This window comes from Somniosus microcephalus, chromosome 20, assembly GCF_052327205.1.
Source record: "Somniosus microcephalus isolate GS21.2 chromosome 20, FLI_Smic_1.0, whole genome shotgun sequence".
In the NCBI taxonomy this organism is placed as follows: Eukaryota; Metazoa; Chordata; class Chondrichthyes; order Squaliformes; family Somniosidae; genus Somniosus; species Somniosus microcephalus.
In genome coordinates this window covers 27,926,643-27,946,776 of record NC_141006.1, presented here as the reverse complement: position 1 = coordinate 27,946,776, position 20,134 = coordinate 27,926,643, and positions in this window count along the sequence as shown.

The following is a 20,134-nucleotide window of genomic DNA, read 5'->3' as shown; positions in this document are numbered from 1 at the left end:
GAAGAGACTCAGTCGGAAGGTGAGGAGCCACAGTCGGAAGGTGAAGAGCCTCAGTCGGAAGGTGAGGAGCCACAGTCGGAAGGTGAAGAGCCTCAGTCGGAAGGTGAAGAGCTGCAGTCGGAACATGAAGAGCCTCAGTCGGAAGGTGAAGAGCTGCAGTCGTAAGGTGAAGAGCCTCAGTCGGAAGGTGAAGAGCCACAGTCGGAAGGTGAAGAGCCTCAGTCGGAAGGTGAGGAGCCTCAGTCGGAAGGTGAAGAGCTACAGTCGGAAGGTGAGGAGCCGCAGTCGGAAGGTGAAGAGCTGCAGTCGGAAGATGTAGAGCCTTAGTCGGAAGGCGAAGAGCCTCAGTCGGAAGGTGAAGAGATGCAGTCAGAAGGTGAAGAGCCTCAGTCGGAAGGTGAAGAGTCTCAGTCGGAAGGTGAAGAGCCTCAGTCGGAAGGTGAAGCACCACAGTCGGAAGGTGAAGAGCCTCAGTCGGAAGGTGAAGAGCCTCAGTCGGAAGGTGAAGAGTCTCAGTCGGAAGGTGCAGAGCTACAGTCGGAAGGTGAGGAGCCGCAGTCGGAAGGTGAAGAGCTGCAGTCGGACGGTGTAGAGCCTTAGTCGGAAGGTGAAGAGCCTCAGTCGGAAGGTGAAGAGTCTCAGTCGGAAGGTGAAGAGCCTCAGTCGGAAGGTGAAGAGTCTCAGTCGGAAGGTGAAGAGTCTCAGTCGGAAGGTGAAGAGCCTCAGTCGAAAGGTGAAGAGCGTCAGTCGGAAGGTGAAGAGCCTCAGTCGGAAGGTGAAGAGCCTCAGTCGAAAGGTGAAGAGCCTCAATCTGAAGGTGAAGAGCCTCAGTCGGAAGGTGAAGAGCCTCAGTCGGAAGGTGAAGATTCTCAGTCGGAAGGTGCAGAGTCTCAGTCGGAGGGTGAAGAGCCTCAGTCGGAAGGTGAAGAGCTGCAGTCGGAAGGTGAAGAGCCTCATTCGGAAGGTGAAGAGCCTCAGTTGGACGGTGAAGAGCCTCAGTCGGAAGGTGAAGAGTCTCAGTCGGAAGGTGAAGAGTCTCAGTTCGAAGGTGAAGAGCCGCAGTCGGAAGGTGAAGAGCCTCAGTCGGAAGGTGAAGAGTCTCAGTCGGAAGGTGAAGAGCCGCAGTCGGAAGGTGAAGAGCCTCAGTCGGAGGGTGAAGAGACTCAGTCGGAAGGTGAAGATTCTCAGTCGGAAGGTGAAGAGCCTCAGTCGGAAGGTGAAGAGCCTCAGTCGGAAGGTGAAGAGCTGCAGTCGGAAGGTGAAGAGCCTCAGTCGGAAGGGGAAGAGCTGCAGTCAGAAGGATAGAGCCTCAGCCGGAAGGTGACGAGCCTCAGTCTGAAGTTGAAGAGTCTCAGTCGGAAGGTGTAGAGCCTCAGTCGGAAGGTGACGAGCCTCAGTCGGAAGGTGTAGAGCCTCAGTCGGAAGTTGAAGAGCCTCATTCGGAAGGTGAAGAGCTGCAGTTGGAAGGTGAAGAGCTGCAGTCGGAACGTGAAGAGCCTCAGTCGGAAGGTGAAGAGCCTCAGTCGGAAGGTGAAGAGCCTCAGTCGGAAGGTGAAGAGCCTCATTCGGAAGGTGAAGAGCTGCAGTCGGAAGGTGAAGAGTCTCAGTCGGAAGGTGAAGAGTCTCAGTCGGAAGGTGAAGAGCCTCAGTCGGAAGGTGAAGAGCTGCAGTCGGAAGGTGAAGCGCCTCAGTCGGAAGGTGAAGAGCCTCAGTCGGAAGGTGAAGAGTCTCAGTCAGAAGGTGAAGAGCCTCAGTCGGAAGGTGAAGAGCCTCAGTCGGAAGGTGAAGAGTCTAAGTCGGAAGCTGAAGAGCCACAGTCGGAAGGTGAAGAGCCTCAGTCTGAAGGTGAAGAGCCTCAGTCGGAAGGTGAAGAGCCTCATTCGGAAGGTGAAGAGCCTCAGTCGGAAGGTGAAGAGCCTGAGTCGGAAGGTGAAGAGCCTCAGTCGGAAGGTGAAGAGCTGCAGTCTGAAGGTGAAGAGCCTCAGTCGGAAGGTGAAGAGCCTCAGTCGGAAGGTGAAGAGCCTCAGTCGGAAGGTGAAGTGCCACAGTCGGAAGGTGAAGACCCTCAGTCGGAAGGTGAAGATTCTCAGTCGGAAGGTGAAGTGTCTCAGTCGGAAGGTGAAGAGCCTCAGTCGGAAGGTGAAGAGCTGCAGTCGGAAGGTGCAGAGCCTCAGTCGGATGGTGAAGAGCCTCAGGTGGAAGGTGAAGAGCCACAGTCGGATGGTGAAGAGCCTCAGTCGGAAGGTGAAGAGCCTCAGTCGGAAGGTGAAGAGCCTCAATCGGAAGGTGAGGAGCCACAGTCGGAAGGTGAAGAGCCTCAGTCGGAAGTTGAGGAGCCACAGTCGGAAGGTGAAGAGCCTCAGTCGGAAGGTGAAGAGCTGCAGTCGGAAGGTGAAGCGCCTCAGTCGGAAGGTGAAGAGCCTCAGTCGGAAGGTGAAGAGTCTCAGTCAGAAGGTGAAGAGCCTCAGTCGGAAGGTGAAGAGCCTCAGTCGGAAGGTGAAGAGTCTAAGGCGGAAGCTGAAGAGCCACAGTCGGAAGGTGAAGAGCCTCAGTCTGAAGGTGAAGAGCCTCAGTCGGAAGGTGAAGAGCCTCAGTCGGAAGGTGAAGAGCCTCAGTCGGAAGGTGAAGAGCCTCAGTCGGAAGGTGAAGAGCCTGAGTCGGAAGGTGAAGAGCCTCAGTCGGAAGGTGAAGAGCCGCAGTCTGAAGGTGAAGAGCCTCAGTCGGAAGGTGAAGAGCCTCAGTTGGAAGGTGAAGAGCCTCAGTCGGAAGGTGAAGTGCCACAGTCGGAAGGTGAAGAGCCTCAGTCGGAAGGCGAAGATTCTCAGTTGGAAGGTGAAGTGTCTCAGTCGGAAGGTGAAGAGCCTCAGTCGGAAGGTGAAGAGCTGCAGTCGGAAGGTGCAGAGCCTCAGTCGGATGGTGAAGAGCCTCAGGTGGAAGGTGAAGAGCCACAGTCGGATGGTGAAGAGCCTCAGTCGGAAGGTGAAGAGCCTCAGTCGGAAGGTGAAGAGCCTCAGTCGGAAGGTGAGGAGCCACAGTCGGAAGGTGAAGAGCCTCAGTCGGTAGTTGAGGAGCCACAGTCGGAAGGTGAAGAGCCTCAGTCGGAAGGTGAAGAGCTGCAGTTGGAAGGTGAAGAGCCTCAGTCGGAAGGTGAAGAGCTGCAGTCGGAAGGTGAAGAGCCTCAGTCGGTAGGTGAAGAGCCACAGTCGGAAGGTGAAGAGCCTCAGTCGGAAGGTGAGGAGCCTCAGTCGGAAGGTGAAGAGCTACAGTCGGAAGGTGAAGAGCTGCAGTCGGAAGGTGTAGAGCCTTAGTCGGAAGGTGAAGAGCCTCAGTCGGAAGGTGAAGAGATGCAGTCGGAAGGTGAAGAGCTGCAGTCGGAAGGTGTAGAGCCTTAGTCGGAAGGTGAAGAGCCTCAGTCGGAAGGTGAAGAGTCACAGTCGGAAGGTGAAGAGCTACAGTCGGAAGGTGAGGAGCCGCAGTCGGAAGGTGAAGAGCTGCAGTCGGAAGGTGCAGAGCCTTAGTCGGAAGGTGAAGAGCCTCAGTCGGAAGGTGAAGAGTCTCAGTCGGAAGGTGAAGAGCCTCAGTCGGAAGGTGAAGCACCGCAGTTGGAAGGTGAAGAGCCTCAGTCGGAAGGTGAAGAGCCTCAGTCGAAAGGTGAAGAGCGTCAGTCGGAAGGTGAAGAGCCTCAGTCGGAAGGTGAAGAGCCTCAGTCGAAAGGTGAAGAGCCTCAATCTGAAGGTGAAGAGACTAAGTCGGAAGGTGAAGAGCCTCAGTCGGAAGGTGAAGATTCTCAGTCGGAAGGTGAAGAGTCTCAGTCGGAAGGTGAAGAGCCTCAGTCGGAAGGTGAAGAGCTGCAGTCGGAAGGTGAAGAGCCTCAGTCGGAAGATGAAGAGCCTCAGTCGGAAGGTGATGAGTCCCAGTCGGAAGGTGAAGAGCCTCAGTTGGACGGTGAAGAGCCTCAGTCGGAAGGTGTAGAGTCTCAGTCGGAAGGTGAAGAGTCTCAGTTGGAAGGTGAAGAGCCGCAGTCGGAAGGTGAAGAGCCTCAGTCGGAAGGTGAAGAGTCTCAGTCGGAAGGTGAAGAGCCGCAGTCGGAAGGTGAAGAGCCTCAGTCGGAAGGTGAAGATTCTCAGTCGGAAGGTGAAGAGCCTCAGTCGGAAGGTGAAGAGCCTCAGTCGGAAGGTGAAGAGCTGCAGTCGGAAGGTGAAGAGCCTCAGTCGGAAGGGGAAGAGCTGCAGTCAGAAGGATAGAGCCTCAGCCGGAAGGTGACGAGCCTCAGTCGGAAGGTGAAGAGTCTCAGTCGGAAGGTGTAGAGCCTCAGTCGGAAGGTGATGAGCCTCAGTCGGAAGGTGTAGAGCCTCAGTCGGAAGTTGAAGAGCCTCATTCGGAAGGTGAAGAGCTGCAGTCGGAAGGTGAAGAGCTGCAGTCGGTACGTGAAGAGCCTCAGTCGGAAGGTGAAGAGCCTCAGTCGGAAGGTGAAGAGCCTCAGTCGAAAGGTGAAGAGTCTCAGTCGGAAGCTGAAGATTCTCAGTCGGAAGGTGAAGAGCTTCAGTCGGACGGTGAAGAGCCTCAGTCAGAAGATGAAGAGCCTCAGTCGGAAGGTGAAGAGCCTCAGTCGGAAGGTGAAGAGCCTCAGCCGGACGGTGAAGAGCCGCAGCCGGAAGGTGAAGAGCCACAGTTGGAAGGTGAAGAGCCTCAGTCGGACGGTGAAGAGTCTCAGTCGGAAGGCGGAGAACCTCAGTCGGAAGGTGAAGAGCCGCAGCCGGAAGGTGAAGAGCCACAGTTGGAAGGTGAAGAGTCTCAGTCAGAAGCTGAAGAGTCTCAGTCGGAAGGTGAAGAGCCTCAGTCGGAAGGTGAAGAGCCACAGTCGGAAGGTGCAGAGCCTCAGTCGGAAGGTTAGGAGCCTCAGTCGGAAGGTGGAGCGCCTCAGTCGGAAGGTGAAGAGCCTCAGCCGGAAGGTGAAGAGCTACAGTCGGAAGGTGAGGAGCCGCAGTCGGAAGGTGAAGAGCCTCAGTCGAAAGGTGAAGAACCTCAGTCGGAAGGTGAAGAGCCTCAGTCGGAAGGTGAAGAGTCTCTGTCGGAAGGTGAAGTGTCTCAGTCAGAAGGTGAAGAGCTGCAGTCGGAAGGTGAAGAGCCTCAGTCGAAAGGTGAAGAGCCTCAGTCAGAAGGTGAAGAGCCTCAGTCGGAAGGTGAAGAGCCTAAGTCGGAAGGGGAAGAGTCTGAGTCGGAAGGTGAAGAGTCTCAGTCAGAAGGTGAAGAGCCTCAGTCAGAAGGTGAAGACCTGCAGTCGGAAGGTGAAGAGCCTCAGTCGGAAGGTGAAGAGTCGCAGTCGGAAGGTAAAGAGCCTCAGTCGGAAGGTGAGGAGCCACAGTCGGAAGGTGAAGAGCCTCAGTCGGAAGGTGAGGAGCCACAGTCGGAAGGTGAAGAGCCTCAGTCGGAAGGTGAAGAGCCGCAGTCGGAAGGTGAAGAGCCACAATCGGAAGGTGAAGAGCCTCAGTCGGAAGGTGAAGAGCCTCAGTCGGAAGGTGAAGAGCCTCAGTCGGAAGGTGAGGAGCTGCAGTCGGAAGGTGAAGAGCCTCAGTCGGAAGGTGAAGAGCTTCAGTCGGAAGGTGAAGAGCCTCAGTCGGAAGGTGAAGAGCCACAGTCGGAAGGTGAAGAGCCTCAGTCGGAAGGTGAGGAGCCTCAGTCGGAAGGTGAAGAGCTACAGTCGGAAGGTGAGGAGCCGCAGTCGGAAGGTGAAGAGCTGCAGTCGGAAGGTGTAGAGCCTTTGTCGGAAGGTGAAGAGCCTCAGTCGGAAGGTGAAGAGATGCAGTCGGAAGGTGAAGTGCCTCAGTCGGAAGGTGAAGAGTCTCAGTCGGAAGGTGAAGAGCCTCAGTCGGAAGGTGAAGCACCACAGTCGGAAGGTGAAGAGCCTCAGTCGGAAGGTGAAGAGCATCAGTCGGAAGGTGAAGATTCTCAGTCGGAAGGTGAAGAGTCTCAGTCGGAAGGTGAAGAGCCTCAGTCGGAAGGTGAAGAGCTGCAGTCGGAAGGTGAAGAGCCTCAGTCGGATGGTGAAGAGCCTCAGTCAGAAGGTGAAGAGCCACAGCCGAAAGGTGAAGAGCCTCAGTCGGAAGGTGAAGAGCCTCAGTCGGAAGGTGAAGAGCCTCAGTCGGAAGGTGAGGAGCCACAGTCGGAAGGTGAAGAGCCTCAGTCGGAAGGTGAGGAGCCACAGTCGGAAGGTGAAGAGCCTCAGTCGGAAGGTGAAGAGCTGCAGTCGGAAGATGAAGAGCCTCAGTCGGAAGGTGAAGAGCTGCAGTCGGAAGGTGAAGAGCCTCAGTCGGAAGGTGAAGAGCCACAGTCGGAAGGTGAAGAGCCTCAGTCGGAAGGTGAGGAGCCTCAGTCGGAAGGTGAAGAGCTACAGTCGCAAGGTGAGGAGCCGCAGTCGGAAGGTGAAGAGCTGCAGTCGGAAGATGTAGAGCCTTAGTCGGAAGGTGAAGAGCCTCAATCGGAAGGTGAAGAGATGCAGTCAGAAGGTGAAGAGCCTCAGTCGGAAGGTGAAGAGTCTCAGTCGGAAGGTGAAGAGCCTCAGTCGGAAGGTGAAGCACCACAGTCGGAAGGTGAAGAGCCTCAGTCGGAAGGTGAAGAGCGTCAGTCGGAAGGTGAAGAGCCTCAGTCGGAAGGTGAAGAGCCTCAGTCGAAAGGTGAAGAGCCTCAATCTGAAGGTGAAGAGCCTCAGTCGGAAGGTGAAGAGCCACAGTCGGAAGGTGAAGATTCTCAGTCGGAAGGTGAAGAGTCTCAGTCGGAAGGTGAAGAGCCTCAGTCGGAAGGTGAAGAGCAGCAGTCGTAAGGTGATGAGTCTCAGTCGGAAGGTGAAGAGCCTCAGTTGGACGGTGAAGAGCCTCAGTCGGAAGGTGAAGAGTCTCAGTCGGAAGGTGAAGAATCTCAGTTGGAAGGTGAGGAGCCGCAGTCGGAAGGTGAAGAGCCTCAGTCGGAAGGTGAAGAGTCCCAGTCGGAAGGTGAAGAGCCGCAGTCGGAAGGTGAAGAGCCTCAGTCGGAAGGTGAAGATTTTCAGTCGGAAGGTGAAGAGCCTCAGTCGGAAGGTGAAGAGCCTCAGTCGGAAGGTGAAGAGCTGCAGTCGGAAGGTGAAGAGCCTCAGTCGGAAGGGGAAGAGCTGCAGTCAGAAGGTGTAGAGCCTCAGTCAGAGGGTGAAGAGCCTCAGTCGGAAGGTGAAGATTTTCAGTCGGAAGGTGAAGAGCCTCAGTCGGAAGGTGAAGAGCCTCAGTCGGAAGGTGAAGAGCCTCAGTCGGAAGGTGAAGAGCTGCAGTCGGAAGGTGAAGAGCCTCAGTCGGAAGGGGAAGAGCTGCAGTCAGAAGGTGTAGAGCCTCAGCCGGAAGGTGACGAGCCTCAGTCGGAAGGTGAAGAGTCTCAGTCGGAAGGTGTAGAGCCTCAGTCGGAAGGTGAAGAGCCTCAGTCGGAAGGTGTAGAGCCTCAGTCGGAAGTTGATGAGCCTCATTCGGAAGGTGAAGAGCTGCAGTCGGAAGGTGAAGAGCTGCAGTCGGAACATGACGAGCCTCAGTCGGAAGGTGAAGATTCTCAGTCGGAAGGTGAAGAGCTTCAGTCGGAAGGTGAAGAGCCTCAGTCAGAAGATGAAGAGCCTCAGTCGGAAGGTGAAGAGCCTCAGTCGGAAGGTGAAGAGCCTCAGCCGGACGGTGAAGAGCCGCAGCCGGAAGGTGAAGAGCCGCAGTCGGATGGTGAAAATTCTCAGTCGGAAGGCGAAGAACCTCAGTCGGAAGGTGAAGAGCCTCAGTCGGAAGGTGAAGAGTCTCAGTCAGATGCTGAAGAGCCTCAGTAGGAAGGTGAAGAGCCTCAGTCGGAAGGTGAAGAGCCTCAGTCGGAAGGTGAAGAGTCTCAGTCGGAAGGTGAAGAGCCTCAGTTGGAATATGAAGAGCTGCGGTCGGAAGGTGAAGAGTCTCAGTCGGAAGGTGAAGAGCCACAGTCGGAAGGTGAAGAGCCTCAGTCGGAAGGCGAAGAGCCTCAGTCGGAAGGTGTAGAGCCTCAGTCGGAAGGTGAAGAGCCTCAGTCGGAAGGTGAAGATCCTCAGTCGGAAGGTGAAGAGCTTCAGTCGGAAGGTGAAGAGCCTCAGTCGGAAGGTGAAGAGTCTCAGTCGGAAGGTGAAGAGTCTCAGTCGGAAGATGAAGAGCTTCAGTCGGACGGTGAAGAGCCTCAGTCGGAAGATGAAGAGCCTCAGTCGGAAGGTGAAGAGCTTCAGTCGGACGGTGAAGAGCCTCAGTCAGAAGATGAAGAGCCTCAGTCGGAAGGTGAAGAGCCTCAGTCGGACGGTGAAGAGCCTCAGTCGGAAGGTGAAGAGCCTCAGTCGGAAGGTGAAGAACCTCAGTCGGAAGGTGAAGAGTCTCAGTCGGAAGGTGAAGATTCTCAGTCGGAAGGTGAAGAGCTTCAGTCGGAAGGTGAAGAGCCTCAGTCAGAAGATGAAGAGCCTCAGTCGGATGGTGAAGAGCCTCAGTCGGAAGGTGAAGAGACTCAGCCAGACGGTGATGAGCCGCAGCCGGAAGGTGAAGAGCCGCAGTTGGAAGTTGAAGAGCCTCTGTCGGATGGTGAAAATTCTCAGTCGGAAGGTGAAGAACCTCAGTCGGAAGGTGAAGAGCCTCAGTCGGAAGGTGAAGAGTCTCAGTCAGAAGCTGAAGAGCCTCAGTAGGAAGGTGAAGAGCCTCAGTCGGAAGGTGAAGAGCCTCAGTCGGAAGGTGAAGAGTCTCAGTCGGAAGGTGAAGAGCCTCAGTTGGAATGTGAAGAGCTGCGGTCGGAAAGTGAAGAGTCTCAGTCGGAAGGTGAAGAGCCACAGTCGGAAGGTGAAGAGCCTCAGTCGGAAGGCGAAGAGCCTCAGTCGGAAGGTGTAGAGCCTCAGTCGGAAGGTGAAGAGCCTCAGTCGGAAGGTGAAGAGCCTCAGTCGGAAGGTGAAGAGCTTCAGTCGGAAGGTGAAGAGCCTCAGTCGGAAGGTGAAGAGTCTCAGTCGGAAGGTGAAGAGTCTCAGTCGGAAGATGAAGAGCTTCAGTCGGACGGTGAAGAGCCTCAGTCGGAAGATGAAGAGCCTCAGTCGGAAGGTGAAGAACCTCAGTCGGAAGGTGAAGAGCTTCAGTCGGACGGTGAAGAGCCTCAGTCAGAAGATGAAGAGCCTCAGTCGGAAGGTGAAGAGCCTCAGTCGGACGGTGAAGAGCCGCAGCCGGAAGGTGAAGTGCCGCAGTCGGAAGGTGAAGAGCCTCAGTCGGACGGTGAAGAGTCTCAGTCGGAAGGCGAAGAACCTCAGTCGGAAGGTGAAGAGCCTCAGTCGGAAGGTGAAGAGTCTCAGTCAGAAGGTGAAGAGCCTCAGTAGGAAGGTGAAGAGCCCCAGTAGGAAGGTGAAGAGCCTCAGTCGGAAGGTGAAGAGTCTCAGTCGGAAGGTGAAGAGCCTCAGTTGGAATGTGAAGAGCTGCGGTCGGAAGGTGAAGAGTCTCAGTCGGAAGGTGAAGAGCCTCAGTCGGAAGGTGAAGAGCCTCAGTCGGAAGATGAAGAGCCTCAGTCGGAAGGTGAAGATCCTCAGTCGGTAGGTGAAGAGCCTCAGTCGGAAGGTGAAGAGTCTCAGTCGGAAGGTGAAGAGTCTCAGTCGAAAGGTGAAGAGCTTCAGTCGGACGGTGAAGAGCCTCAGTCGGAAGATGAAGAGCCTCAGTCGGAAGGTGAAGAGCCTCAGTCGGAATGTGAAGAGCCTCAGTCAGAAGGTGAAGAGTCTCAGTCGGAAGGTGAAGAGTCTCAGTCGGAAGGTGAAGAGCTTCAGTCGGACAGTGAAGAGCCTCAGTCGGAATATGAAGAGCCTCAGTCGGAAGGTGAAGAGCCTCAGTTGGAAAGTGAAGAGCCTCAGCCGGACGGTGAAGAGCCGCAGCCGGAAGGTGAAGAGCCGCTGTCGGAAGGTGAAGAGCCTCAGTCGGACGTTGAAGAGTCTCAGTCGGAAGGCGAAGAGCCTCAGTTGGAAAGTGAAGAGCCTCAGTCGGAAGGTGAAGAGTCTCAGTCGGAAGGTGAAGAGCCTCAGTCGGAAGGTGAAGAGCCTCAGTCGAAAGGTGAAGAGCCTCAGTCGGATGGTGAAGAATCTCAGTCGGAAGGTGAAGAGCCTCAGTTGGAAGGTGAAGAGCTGCGGTCGGAAGGTGAAGAGTCTCAGCCGGAAGGTGAAGAGCCTCAGTCGGAAGGTGAAGAGCCTCAGTCGAAAGGTGAAGAGCCTCAGTCGGATGGTGAAGAATCTCAGTCGGAAGGTGAAGAGCCTCAGTTGGAAGGTGAAGAGCTGCGGTCGGAAGGTGAAGAGTCTCAGCCGGAAGGTGAAGAGCCTCAGTCGGAAGGTGAAGAGCCTCAGTCGGAAGGTGAAGAGCCTCAGTCGGTAGGTGAAGAGCCTCAGTCGGAAGGTGAAGAGTCTCAGTCGGAAGGTGAAGAGCCTCAGTTGGATGGTGAAAAGCTGCGGTCGGAAGGTGAAGAGCCTCAGTCGGAAGGTGAAGAGCCTCAGTCAGAAGGTGAAAAACCTCAGTCCGAAGGTGAAGAGCTGCAGTCGGAAGGTGAAGAGCCGCAGTCGGAAGGTGAAGTGTCTCAGTTGGAAGGTGAAGCGTCTCAGTCGGAAGGCGAAGAGTCTCAGTCGGAAGGTGAAGAGTCTCAGTCGGAAGGTGAAGAGCCTCAGTCGGAAGGTGAAGAGCCTCAGTCGGAAGGTGAAGAGCTGCAGTCGGAAGGTGAAGAACCTCAGTCGGAAGGTGAAGAGCTGCCGTTGGAAGGTGAAGAGCTGCAGTCGGAAGGTGAAGAGCCTCAGTCGGAAGGTGAAGAGCCTCAGTCGGAAGGTGAAGAGCCTCAGTCGGAAGGTGAAGAGCTGCAGTCGGAAGGTGAAGAACCTCAGTCGGAAGGTGAAGAGCCTCAGTCGGAAGTTGAAGAGCCTCAGTCGGAAGGTGAAGAGCCTCAGTCGGAAGGTGAAGAACCTCAGTCGGAAGGTGAAGAGCCGCAGTCGGAAGGTGAAGAGCTGCAGTCGGAAGGACGCGGCCTACCAGCAATGCTGGAATGTTCATCTGCAGGTGGTTGTATGTATGATTTCTTATAACATTTTTGGTGTGCTGCTCAAATAGTGGTTGGGGTTTTGAATCTGTCTTTGGAACAATGAAAGATTAAAGGCAGAACCGGTGTCTCCAGTGTAATTTCTTATAAGCGAGGGGTAATTTCACACGTCCTACACACCCATGAAATGCAGCTTGCCCAGCCAGTAGGTGACCAAGACGAGGGAGAGGAGAGAGAAGGTGGAGGAGGAGAAGAAGGAGAAGGAGCAGAAGGAGAAGAAGAAGAAGAAGACCAAGAAGAAGAAGAAGAAGAAAAAGAAACACCATCACTCGATTTCACACTCACAGCCAACAGCTCCTCAAGGTCGACCAGCAAGGCCATTTGCAGTGTCCCCCATTGAAAGTCAGCAGCCTTCCACCAGCCATGCTGCAGCCACTGGGGTAGCACTGTGTGACATCAGTAGGATAGGCAAAGACTCACGGAAGATTGTCACTAAGGGAGTGTAAAAGGGTGGAGTTGATTTCTTGATATCATATTGAATGGATAGATGCATAAAGTTGGATTGAAAAGTTTGCTTTGTGGTGGCTTTTATTTCAGTATTGTGGTCAAGAGGATGCTGTGATGGTCAGTAACAGAGGGAAGGTAAGGTGTGGGACAAATGTTGAAAAGGTAATTGGGTTTGTGGTCACTGGTACCACAGGCGGATGATTGTACCCCAGATATCCTGGCCAGAACGGGGCTGTCTGGGATGCATCCTTTCTTCCGCTTCCTCGTCTTCTGCTTCCTCCTCTTCTGCTTCTTCCTCCTCTGCTTCCTCCTCTTCTGCATCTTCCTCTTCCTTCTGCGAGCAGATGCTTGAAATATGAAATAAAAGCACAAAATGCTGCAAATACTCAGCAGGTCAGGCAGCATCTTGTCCTGAAACGTTAACTCTGTATCTCTCTCCACGGATGCTGCCTGACCTGCTGAGTATTTCCAGCATTTTCTCTCTTCTCAGAGGCCTTCCTTTATCATCCGAGGCCTTGCAAGCATCCAGCAGCACTCCCTGCACGCTTAAAACACTTTTAACATGTATTGCACCAAGCCATGACTTCAATAAAATATTAAAAATCTAGTCCAAAAGCTTAAATGCAAACTTAACCTGAAAGATGTGTGTGTCCCTTTAAGAAATGCTGACAGCATCTCTGTCATTCTGCTGCACGCTCGCTTTTCAGAGCGAGCTTAGGACCCAGCACTAAACTTAGTGCTAAGGTCCCAGTTCGCAGAGTGCGACGTTAAGTCGGCGTGAAGTCTTGCTCTCCATATTTTCATCTCCAGAGCCAGCGTTGCTAGTCCCCCACCAGAGAAGGCCGTTAGAGTGGCGGCCGCCATTTTTTTCGAGGACTGTGGCGGTAACTCGTGGTGGTAACTCATGGCAGTAAGTAGCCCAATTTCTGGGCCTCTGACTCATCCAGGTCTTGAAGAGTTGGAAAGTGCAGCAACAGCATTTGGACTGATCAACGCATAGAGATAGAGCTGGGCGTCACCAGAAAACATATGAATCTTATCGGATGTTTCTTGATAATGTTGTCAATGGGTAGCATGTAGATAGTGAAGAGCACGGGCTCCTGTGGCACAATTTTGGTGATAGTGCATACAGAGGAACAGAAGTTGTTGGAAGCAAGGTAGTGCCTGGACTGCAGTGGGTATGAATGGAACTAGAAAAGAACAGTGCCACAGAGGTACACTGCAGGAGAGAGACATTAGCCAAGGTTGGAATAGTTAACAATGTCGAGGACAGTGGAGAGATTGAGGAAAGATGAGGAGAGGTAGAAAGCCAGGGTTGTGCAGAATGTTATGTGTGAAATTGTCCATAGGGCTTTGTGCTATGGCAAAGTGGAAGCCAGACCAGAAGGTCTTGAATAAGGATTGGTGGGTGTTTAATTATGAGGCAGTGGCACATTTCAGAACTTGGAAAAGAGAAGTAATGGTGGAGATAGGGCTGTTGTAGTAGAGAGTGGAGGCATTAAGGATCGGTTCAGTGGAGGGTTAAGGATGAATTTTCTTGATAGGAGAGGTGATGATGGCATCTTGAAGGAGCCGGGGTCATTGCCAAAGGATAAAGATGATGATGCCAGCAAGCATTGGATTGAGGAAATGAAGTTGCTGGGATGGGTAAGGAGTGAAGGAGCACATATGGGGCCTCATGGATGGGATGAGTGAATTGAGGGCTGAGCGGGAGAGGGGGGAGAAATGGCAGAGAACAGGTGGGTGGAGACTAGGAGGCAGAGCTGGGAGTTGAAAGGGATGGTAAGTTGAACGACAGTCAGAAGAGGCAGCAACAGCTCTGAAAAAAGACATCAATTTTCGACATAAAGCAGCCCATGAGTTCCTCACATTTTCAGTCCGAGCTGTGGATGAAAGATGTGTGAGCAAGTGACCCTCGGGCTATATTATCAATACCGCGAGTTCCATTGATATGCAGATTTGCCTCAGCTTAAAACATTTGAAAACACACACTATGTTTTAGGATTAAAATATGCAATTGGGAACAGAGTCTTCAGCTTATTAAATAAATGAAAATACAATATCATTCATCCATTACACAATCGAAATACAATTCTGGATTTAACTCCCAGCCTTGTAATTTTCTTTTTTTGTTATTTGTATAAATTGGAGCTTAAAGAAAAAAAATGAATATTTTTTCCTCTAATTTTAATTTGAATTCTCTTAGCTAACTGAAGTGTGCAGTGAGGTCAGAGCAGGCCCTGTTTCCATTAGAGTGCCAATATTGGGGATTCTGCTGATGTTGCAGCTGTATGCAGATAACTATTTGCAAATATTTAAGTGTGCATGAGCATTAACTTTTGAATATTTGAACTGGAAACTTATATTCCCTGCACACTCTGTGTGGCTTCCTAACCAGCATATCAGAAAAGACGAGGATGAGTGATTTGGCAAAATATGGCTTGTTTAATGTAGCTCTTGCTTATTGTAAGAGTGAATTTATCGCTACCTCCCTTATGAGTCAGGCAAATAATGCACTTGGCTTTGTGAGCTTCTGTAGAGCCTGGTCTCTGCAGTTTATTTTCAGCACATGGCCATTTCTAGTCATATCACCTATGCTTGTACTATAACAGGTCAAGCTCCATTTTCACCTCAACTTTCCTGAAGCCACTAAATTATACTTGAATACAATTCTGTGAGCGCCTCAACAGGCAAGCCATTTTTCATGTGTGAACCTAAACAACTAGGCCTAGAAATTGGGTTCTGGTCTTGCCAGGGCTGTAGCGCCAGAAAGTTTACGCCAGCGGTAATGCGGCAGCGCCCGACGAAAATTCGGGTGCGCCGGGCCCAGACGGCGGCGGGCGCTAAAACCCTCCTTTAGTGCCTCAAAACGGGCGTGAACTTGGGTTTCCCGGCGCTAATCCCCCGCTGCAGCACCCGATGTGGTGCGGCAGGCGGGGGAACTGCAGGCCTCCTCCTCCTGTTAAGGAGGAGCTGCCTGCAGCCGACAACTGTCCGGCGGATTGACCCGACATCTGAGCCCGGCACCTCGGGGAAGTGCCGGGCTCGCATGAGACACTGATCAGGGCCGCGGGGGGGGGAATGCAGGAGTCCGGGAAGGGAGGTGCGGGCAGGCGGCCGCCGGGAACGCGGCCGGCCGCCGCTCCACCTTTATGCGCCGGCGCACACTGGGGGAAGACTCTGTTGCCAGAGTCTTAGTTGCGCCTGCCACGGGCGAGGCGGGCGCAACTGAATTTCAGCTTGGGGCCGGGTTACCACGGCAACCGGGACGCTGCGCACACCGATGACGTCATCGGTGCCGGCGCAGCGCTACCGGTCTACCGCCGCGGAAGGGCCCCAGGCAATTTAGGAACCGGCGCCAATTGCAGCGCTAGGCCCTCTAGCGCCGCAAAATCGGCGCTAAGGGCACTGAATTTCTAGGCCCTAGTGTTTGGCATATTAGTTCACTTGAGAGGAGGAGAATCACTGAAGAAAAGTCAAGACTGAGAGCCAGGGCCAATCATTTACGCCTCCTCCTAACTCAGAATTGTTTGGCCCAATGATAATGCCCCTATAATTGCACTGTCTCAGATAAGCAAATTCAGTAAAGGCGAGAGATCAAACCTGGAACCTTCCTGGCCACACTGGGGATTGGCTTCACTCACTGAGGCTTTGGAGAGCTCCATGGCCAGTTTTGCAATTCAAAGGCCTGGTTAAGGCCAAGAAGATGCTACCAGACAGGATGTCATTGTGCCTCTTATGTATAGAGCATCTTGGTGATCAACTGCCATTTAAAAAGAAAGAATTTGAAGTGTAATAAAACCTTTCAAATCATCGCCACAAAGTAGATTATCAGATAATAACCGTTACTTGGGATTCAGATGGTTCTCATGGTTCTTGATCCCTTATGAGTGACTGAATGAGATTACCAGTTACACCTTATATCAGCATTGCTACCAGGTAAGATATTACAGAGGCCTGATGAAGAGTAAAGCACCCTATATCACCTGTCCCAACAATGCACCTTAACTACAAACTCAAAAGTGCTCTGGTGTGTGTAAAGTATGTGTCTATACTTAATCCAATAATGAAGAGACAGCTTGGAAGATTCAACGTAGGTCTTTACTTAATACCAACAGGCGGGAACTGAGGGGAGATCAGTACCCACAGTACTATTTATACCCCTATGGCCAGGAGTGGTACTATGGTATCACTACGCCCTACAAAGTAGTGCCGCCTTGGCCATAGGTTTAAAGTAGCATACATATTACATACACAACATTCCTCCCCTTTTAATTAAAACGTACCCGTGCAATTAAGTCAACAGATGCACCATAACTAGGGCTAATAACATTTGGTAACACAATATACATAACATATTTACATCAGAGTTGTCTACCTATATATATATATAAAAAGAAACATGTCATAGATTCAGTCTCTGAGGAGGCCTCCTGTCTCGACTAGGATAACGTCTTTCTCTAGTCGGTCTCGGTGTAGGCGGCGGTACTTCCGTCACCACTTCATCGCTGGAGTCGTTGGTGTCTGATGGCACATCCTGCGCTGTGGAGATCACTGGAGTGCTGAACTCCTCGCAATCCTGAGACCTCTGTAATGACGAGCTGGGCCGTGATTCCACTGTAGCAATGTGCTGAGACGTTTGAGGTAGTGAATCAGTTGGGTTTCTGGACTCCACAAGTTGGTCAGCATGTCGTCTGATTATGCCGTCCCCTGTATCCACTGTGTACATCAAAGGTCCCTGGCGGGCCTTTATCGTACCAGACCACCACTTTTCATTTCTATAATCACGGGCCAACACTTGCTGCCCCACCTCAAAGCTCCGTGTCTGTCTGTCAGGAGCCCTACGAAATACTCAGTTTTCCACATCTCTCCGGATGTTTGGTCTGAGCAATTCAAGGCGAGACCTTAACCTTCTATTAAAGAACATGACGGCGGGGGCCTGGTTGGTCACCGTATGTGCAGCATTATGGTACGCGAATAGGAAATTGTCCACCTTGTGTTGTAGTGGCAACCTTTCCTCCCCCATCGCCTTGATGGCCTTTTTAAAAGTCTGTACAAAGCGCTCTGCCAGCCCATTTGTAGACGGATGATATGGTGCGGACGTAATATGTCGCACTCCATTCCTTTTTAGGAATGCTTGAAATTCTTCTGCCACAAATTGTGGCCCATTGTCCGAACAGACTTGCTCGGGCACCCCATTTCGGGCAAAAATGATCCTTAAGACTGCGACCGTCTTTTCGGCTGTCGTTGGTGACATCTTTATGACCTCCGGCCATTTTGAGTGGGCGTCCACTACAATAAGGAACATCGCATCCAGGAAGGGCCCAGCGAAGTCCACGTGGGTCCTTTGCCACGGCGTTGAGGGCCACTCCCACGGATGTAGTGGGGCTTGGGGTGGTACGTTCTGTACCATCTGGCACCCTTGGCACGCTTTTGCTACTTCCTCGATGTCCCTGTCAATGCCGGGCCACCAGACGTAGGCTCTGGCGAGGCTTTTCATTTTGACACCCCCCAGATGACCTTCGTGTAAGTCCCGCAACGCTTTATGTTGTAATTTTTGAGGGACCACCACCCTGGCTCCGCACATCAATGTGCCCCGGCAGACGGACAACTGGTCCTTCCTTGCCGAAAACGCCGGCAATGATGCGTCACCCTGCGCCGGCCAGCCTTTCACGGTCAATTCGTAAACCCTTGCCAGTGTCGGGTAGTTCTGTGTTTCCCGCTCGATACATTGGCTGGTGATGGGCAAGTGTTCCATAACAGCCGTATGATATATTTCCACGGGGTCCTGTACTATCTCTTCGATCTCGGCAGGCAATGGTAGCCGCGACAGGCCATCCGCATTGCCATGCTATTTGGTACCCTTACATTCGATAAGGTACTGGTGTGCGCCTAAGAACAGTGACCATCTCTGTAGCCTTTGGGCCGTCATCAGGGGCACCCCTTTTGTTGGATTAAATATCGACACCAACGGTTGATGATCCGTCAGTAGTGTGAAACGTTGCCCATGTAGGTAGTGGTGGAATTTTTTTACACCCCACACCAGACTGAGGGCCTCCCTGTCGATTTGCGCATAGTTTCTTTCGGCTGTAGTTAACGACCTTGAGGCAAATGCTATTGGCCTCTCCGTCCCGTTGGGAAATTTGTGTGACAACACTGCCCCTATACCATACGGGGAGGCGTCACATGCCAACCTCATTGGCATTTTTGGGTCAAAGTGTGCGAGCACTTCCTTTGATGTAATGAGTTGTTTACCCTTTTTAAAAGCAGCCTCGCACGCTTCGTCGCAATTCCAGGAGACTCCCCTTTGCAGCAATGAATTTAGTGGATGTAAAATGGACGATAAGTTCGGGAGGAACTTATGGTAATAGTTTATAAGGCCTAAGAATGATCGTAACTGAGATACAGTCTCAGGGGGCGGGGCCTTCACTACTGCCTCGATCTTTTCCGGGGACTTATGCAGGCCTTCCTTGTCTATAATGTGACCACAGTATGAGATACGTTCCTGGAAAAACTCACATTTCTGCTTGTTCGCCCTGAGTCCGTATTGTTGTAACCGCAGAAGTACTCGCTCCAGGTTAGCGAGGTGGTCATTATCCATTTGTCCTGTCACCAGGATGTCATCCAGGTAGCATTGCGTTCCTGGAATGCCCTGTAAGACCTGTTCCATGGTCCTCTGCCATATTGCCGGGGCGGACGCCACACCAAATACCAGGCGATTGTACTGGTACAATCCCTTGTGTGTGTTAATCGTTAGGAGCTTTTTCGAGTCCTGTTCCACCTCCATCTGTAAATAAGCTTGACAAAGGTCAATCTTCGTAAAGTGTCTACCCCCAGCTAACGATGCGAATATGTCCTCTATCCGTGGCAGTGGATACTGTACCGTGTGCAGGACTGGGTTAATAGTTATCTTAAAATCCCCGCAAATGCGAACCTTCTTTGGTTCCCCCGGTGTGTTATTTGCAGATTTCTTTATAACTGGGACGATGGGCGTGGCCCACTCACTCCACTCAATCTTTGTAAGGACACCTGCACTCTCTAAGGCATCCAGTTCTGCTTCCACAGCTGGCCGAATGGCGTAAGGCACCGGTCTGGCCTTACAAAACTTGGGGTTTGCGTCTTGAGCAATAGTTATTTTTGCTCTAATGTCCTTTAAGGTCCCCAGCCCTTGTTGGAACACCTCTGGCGTTTTTGCCAATAGTTTTGACAGCCTGCTTGTAATGGTTGTATCATCCTTGGTGGTCTCTACTTTTAATTCGTGTACCGACTTCCAGTCGAAATGGATTTTTCTTATCCATTCCCTCCCCAAAAGTGGTGGTCCACCGTTTGGTAGGACATATAAATAAAGTCCTGGCACTTTTCTGCCGTTGTATTTAACTGTTACTTGCATTTTTCCCTTCGGGTAAACTTTTTGTCCCGTATATGTTTTTAATTTAATTTCCGTATCCTTTAAGGGAATGCGTTTGAACAGCCTGTTATAATCTTGTTCATTAATTACTGATAGGGCTGAACCCGTGTCCAGCTCCATATTAACTTCGACGCCTGCTACCTTCATTTTAACCCACATTGTGCTGTGGTCCTCCGTTTTGTCTACACCATATAACTTGAGACATCCCAGACCTTTAGGCTCTGCTTTTGTGCCTTCCTGTGACTCGTCTGAGCTGCTGTCAGACATCTTATGTATTTTTGTCCTTGCCTTGGTACTGCTCGGACTGCCCCCACTATTGGGTTTCGTACCCGACCGACAAACTTTTGCTATATGCCCCTTTTTCCCACACTGCCGGCATATTTTATCACGAAACCAACAATTACTTTGGTCGTGGGTGGTTTTGCCACAACGGTAGCATTTACCTTTGTGAAATGTCACCTCATGGGTGTCATAGCAGGTTGTGTTTTGTCGCATTTGAGCAGCACCCTGTGCTGCTGCTTCATGGCACGATGCTATTTCAATCACCTGATCTAGGCTGAGCTGTTTCTTGGCTAGCAACCATTTTCGTGTACTCTCATTTAACATGCCACAGACAAATCTGTCTCTGATCGCGTCCGCCAAAAAGGCTCCAAACTGGCAATGTTTGGACAACCTTCTGAGCTCAGCCAAATAGGCTGCCTGCGACTCATCATTCCTTTGGTCGTGTCTGTAGAAGTACCTTTCCGCTATAAATGTTGGCTTAGGGTTTAAATGTTCCCTTAACGTATCAACAATTTGGGCATACGTTTTGTCTGCTGGCTTTTCTGGAGTAAGAAGATTCCTCAGCAGACCGTATGTTTTTGCCCCCATAAAATTTAATAAGGTTGCTGCCTTTTCGTCATCTTTCACCTTGTGTACTATGCAATAAAGTACATGCCTTTCGACATAGGCATCCCACTCTTCTGTGTCCTCAACAAATTCTGACAACCAACCTTCTTTAGACATTTTAAACTGCTGAAGAGCTTTTCCCGCCTTTGTCCACTAGATGGCGTTTTTAATTTTTTTTAATTTTAAACTGCTGAAGAGAAAAAATGTTTCCCCTTTGTCCACTAGATGGCGTTTTTCCCGCCTTTTCTCCTGCTGCTGCTAATGACCTCTCTCCAGTGTCATTATTTTTGG